Here is a 5,504-nt window from a genome sequence, read left to right as displayed (position 1 = left end):
GAGTTGGCTGAAGTATGGAAAAGAAGAAACAAGGGATGGAGAGAGAGAGAGAGAGAGAGAGAGAGAGAGAGAGAGAGAGAGAGAGAGAGAGAGAGAGAGAGAGAGAGAGAGAGAGAGAGAATATATATGCAAGTCACCAGACTGACGCAAATACTCTTGACACTTTGACCCATAATCTTGGCAAATCGACTCAAAATACGTACGTGACGAAAATGAGATTTTGGGTCAAAAAGACGTAATCCCTTGGTGCGTCTCTAACCCTGATACACACACCCCTTCATCTTTTGCGAACTGAGAGCGCACAAAATCGCAGGCTTCAGTTTGGGCGTTACTTGGCGCTAAATGACAATTTGCATATTGCAAGTCGAGCCGAGGGTTGTAACATGGGCGTTTTCACGTCTACCAAACGGACTTCCGACTTCTTGGGCAGGTTTAAAGGCCACCCATGAACGGTAGAGGCAAGGGATAGTAACAATACCCTAGTTATTAAGACAATGCCCTTGAGACTGACCATATACTGTATACAGTACATAGTACCAGGGAGGTCCAAACAATGGATGCTGATGACTCAGCAGCTATGCCTATAGGGTCCTGCAAAACTCCCATGCTTAGCTCACAAGGATGGAGAGGTTGTAGACACTACAAGAAACTATCGAGCTTGAGCGGGACTCGAACCCCATTCCAGTAGATCGCTAGGCAGGGAAGTTTCCAAGTGACTATGTTACATTCCACGTGCCTCTTGAATGAAAGACGCAGAGAAGTATAGCAGACGAGATGAATGAAAGACCCCAAAACTAAAGACATGTGAGATACCACTATGGGAGATTAAATATTTTCTGGAAAGTCCAGCTGATATATGATGTTGTATGGTTGGGACGGCAAATTTGAGGAACAAGGAGTAAAGGGAATAAGATGAGCATGGGTTTTATGAAGAGATACGACAGGTTCTTTAATCCCCGTCTTATCTATCCATGGAAGACTTATATCTCTTTGAGATGCCTGCTTAGGGATTCACGTCTTTATATATTGGAGTCTCTCTCTCTCTCTCTCTCTCTCTCTCTCTCTGTTGGCTCCACATATATTACTATGACTCTTTACCGCTCACACCAGGTTTAAAGATCTGTTGATAGTTCCAGTGATTTTCTCTTTCTCTTTACATTAAGGGTTCGTATTGGAGTTACACGTTTCCACTCCAGTGGCTCATCTGGGTAGAAACACTATCACGTTCAAATTAAAAAGAGGTTGGACAGTAGAATGGAAGTTATAGAGCGGGAATGGAAATAAAGTAGAAGGCAAAAGAGGGGTGCACAGGGAGTGGGGAAGAAAGTAAACTAGAAGGAAAAAGGAGGGTGCACAAGGAGTGGGAACGAAAGTAAACTGGATGGAAAAAGGAGGTGCACAAGAAGTGGGAATGAAAGTAAACTGGATGGAAAAAGGAGGGTGCACAAGGAGTGGGAACGAAAGTAAACTGGATGGAAAAAGGAGGGTGCACAAGGAGTGGGAACGAAAGTAAACTGGATGGAAAAAGGAGGTGCACAAGGAGTGGGAACGAAAGTAAACTGGATGGAAAAAGGAGGTGCACAAGGAGTGGGAACGAAAGCAAATTAGAGGGAAAAAAGGGGGTGCAAAGGGAGTGGGAACGAAAGGAAACTGGAAGGAAAAAGGGGGAGTGGGAACGAAAGTAAACTAGATAGAAAAAGGGGGTGCACAAGGAGTGGGAACGAAAGTAAACTAGATAGAAAAAGGGGGTGCACAAGGAGTGGGAACGAAAGCAAATTAGAGGGAAAAAAGGGGGTGCAAAGGAAGTGGGAACGAAAGGAAACTGGAAGGAAAGAAGGGGGTGCACAGGTTGTGGGAACGAAAGTAAACTAGATGGAAAAAGGAGGTGCACAAGGAGTGGGAACGAAAGTAAATTGGATGGAAAAAGGAGGTGCACAAGGAGTGGGAACGAAAGCAAATTAGAGGGAAAAAAGGGGGTGCAAAGGGAGTGGGAACGAAAGGAAACTGGAAGGAAAAAGGGGGAGTGGGAACGAAAGTAAATTAGAAGGGAAAAAAGAGGGTGCACAGGGAGTGGGAACGAAAGTAAACTAGAGAGAAAAAGGGGGTGCACAAGGAGTGGGAACGAAAGCAAATTAGAGGGAAAAAAGGGGGTGCAAAGGAAGTGGGAACGAAAGGAAACTGGAAGGAAAGAAGGGGGTGCACAGGTTGTGGGAACGAAAGTAAACTAGATGGAAAAATGGGGGTGCACAGGGAGTGGGAACGAAAGTAAACTAGATGGAAAAATGGGGGTGCACAGGGAGTGGGAACGAAAGTAAACTAGAAGGAAAAAAGGGGGTGCACAAGGAGTGGGAACGAAAGTAAACTAGATGGAAAAATGGGGGTGCACAGGAAGTGGGAACGAAAGTAAACTAGAAGGAAAAAAGGGGGTGCACAAGGAGTGGGAACGAAAGTAAACTAGATGGAAAAATGGGGGTGCACAGGGAGTGGGAACGAAAGTAAACTAGAAGGAAAAAAAGGGGTGCACAGGTTGTGGGAACGAAAGTAAACTAGATGGAAAAATGGGGTGCACAGGGAGTGGGAACGAAAGTAAACTAGAAGGAAAAAAGGGGGTGCACAAGGAGTGGGAACGAAAGTAAACTAGATGGAAAAATGGGGGTGCACAAGGAGTGGGAACGAAAGTAAACTAGAAGGAAAAAAGGGGGTGCACAAGGAGTGGGAACGAAAGTAAACTAGATGGAAAAATGGGGGTGCACAGGGAGTGGGAACGAAAGTAAACTAGAAGGAAAAAAGGGGGTGCACAAGGAGTGGGAACGAAAGCAAATTAGAGGGAAAAAAGGGGGTGCAAAGGGAGTAGGAACAAAAGGAAACTGGAAGGAAAAAAGGGAGTGCACAGGTTGTGGGAACGAAAGTAAACTAGATGGGAAAATGGGGGTGCACAGGGAGTGGGAACAAAAGTAAACTAGAAGGAAAAAAGGGGGTGCACAAGGAGTGGGAACGAAAGCAAATTAGGGGGAAAAAGGGGGGTGCAAAGGGAGTAGGAACAAAAGGAAACTGGAAGGAAAAAAGGGAGTGCACAGGTTGTGGGAACGAAAGTAAACTAGATGGAAAAATGGGGGTGCACAGGGAGTGGGAACGAAAGTAAACTAGATGGAAAAAAGGTGTGCACAAGGAGTGGGAACGAAAGTAAATTAGAGGGAAAAAAGGGGTGCACAGGGAGTGGGAACGAAAGTAAACTAGATGGAAAAAGGGGGTGCACAAGGAGTGTGAATGAAAGTAAACTAGAAGGAAAAAAAGGAGAGTGCAGAGGGAGTGGGAACGAAAGTAAACTAGAAGGAAAAAGGAGGGTGCACAAGGAGTGGGAACAAAAGTAAACTAGAAGGAAAAAGGAGGATGCACAAGGAGTGGGAACGAAAGTAAACTAGAAGGAAAAAGGAGGGTGCACAAGGAGTGGGAACGAAAGTAAACTAGATGGAAAAATGGGACTGCACAGGGAGTGGGAACGAAAGTAAACGAGAAGGAAAAAAGGGGTGCACAAGGAGTGGGAACGAAAGTAAATTAGAGGGAAAAAGGGGTGCACAAGGAGTGGGAACAAAAGTAAATTAGAGGGAAAAAAGGGGTGCACAAGGAGTGTGAATGGAAGTAAACTAGATGGAAAAAGGGGGTGCACAAGGAGTGTGAATGAAAGTAAACTAGATGGAAAAAGGGGGTGCACAAGGAGTGGGAACGAAAGTAAACTAGAAGGAAAAAAGGGGGTGCACAAGGAGTGGGAACGAAAGTAAATTAGAGGGAAAAAGGGGTGCACAAGGAGTGGGAACGAAAGTAAATTAGAGGGAAAAAAGGGGTGCACAGGGAGTGGGAACGAAAGTAAACTAGATGGAAAAAGGGGGTGCACAAGGAGTGTGAATGAAAGTAAACTAGAAGGAAAAAAAGGGGAGTGCAGAGGGAGTGGGAACGAAAGTAAACTAGAAGGAAAAAGGAGGGTGCACAAGGAGTGGGAACGAAAGTAAACAAGAAGGAAAAAGGAGGGTGCACAAGGAGTGGGAACGAAAGTAAACGAGAAGGAAAAAGGAGGGTGCACAAGGAGTGGGAACGAAAGTAAACGAGAAGGAAAAAGGAGGGTGCACAAGGAGTGGGAACGAAAGTAAACTAGAAGGAAAAAGGAGGGTGCACAAGGAGTGTGAACGAAAGTAAACTAGAAGGAAAAAAAGGGGAGTGCAGAGGGAGTGGGAACGAAAGTAAACGAGAAGGAAAAAGGATGGTGCACAAGGAGTGGGAACGAAAGTAAACGAGAAGGAAAAAGGAGGGTGCACAAGGAGTGGGAACGAAAGTAAACGAGAAGGAAAAAGGAGGGTGCACAAGGAGTGGGAACGAAAGTAAACGAGAAGGAAAAAGGAGGGTGCACAAGGAGTGGGAACGAAAGTAAACGAGAAGGAAAAAGGAGGGTGCACAAGGAGTGGGAACGAAAGTAAACTAGATGGAAAAAGGGGGTGCACAAGGAGTGGGAACGAAAGCAAATTAGAGGGAAAAAAGGGGGTGCAAAGGGAATGGGAACGAAAGCAAATTAGAGGGAAAAAAGGGGGTGCACAAGGAGTGGGAACGAAAGGAAACTGGGAGGAAAAAAGGAGGGTGCACAAGGAGTGGGAACGAAAGTAAACTAGAAGGAAAAAGGAGGGTGCACAAGGAGTGGGAACGAAAGTAAACTAGAAGGAAAAAGGAGGGTGCACAAGGAGTGGGAACGAAAGTAAACTAGAAGGAAAAAGGAGGGTGCACAAGGAGTGGGAACGAAAGTAAACTAGAAGGAAAAAGGCGGGTGCACAAGGAGTGGGAACGAAAGTAAACTAGAAGGAAAAAGGCGGGTGCACAAGGAGTGGGAACGAAAGTAAACTAGATGGAAAAAGGGGGTGCACAAGGAGTGGGAACGAAAGTAAACTAGATGGAAAAAGGGGGTGCACAAGGAGTGGGAACGAAAGTAAACTAGATGGAAAAAGGGGGTGCACAAGGAGTGGGAATGAAAGTAAACTAGAAGGAAAAAAGGGGAGTGCAGAGGGAGTGGGAACGAAAGTAAACTAGAAGGAAAAATGGGGAGTGCAGAGGGAGTGGGAACGAAAGTAAACTAGAAGAAAAAAAGGGGGTGCAGGTACTGCCTACAGTGCACCGCGTCAATTTCACTGACATTTTAATTATAGCAACACAGCTTAAACTTCCGATTTTTAAGACTAATTTATCCTTTACTTCATCATTTTGTTTTATTTTTAATTCTAAAGAAATGAACCGAGCTTTGCCAAAAACTAATAAACAACATTGAGAGAGACAGAAAATTATTTCACCTTCCACGGAATATCGAATGTCACCGTATCATCTAAGTTGTCGCTGCTTCGACGGATTAGTTTTGGACAACTTTGGATTCATCTGCCAACTTCCGAGAACTTTCAGATGTCGATGCATTTGTGCTCTTGGTGGAGGGATGTTTGTCAGTTATATTTATTATTACTTTGTTATTGATA

This window comes from Palaemon carinicauda, chromosome 27 (genome assembly GCF_036898095.1).
Source record: "Palaemon carinicauda isolate YSFRI2023 chromosome 27, ASM3689809v2, whole genome shotgun sequence".
NCBI classification, from domain to species: domain Eukaryota; kingdom Metazoa; phylum Arthropoda; class Malacostraca; order Decapoda; family Palaemonidae; genus Palaemon; species Palaemon carinicauda.
The sequence above is the reverse complement of the archived record's forward strand: the minus strand, read 5'-3'. Positions refer to the sequence as shown.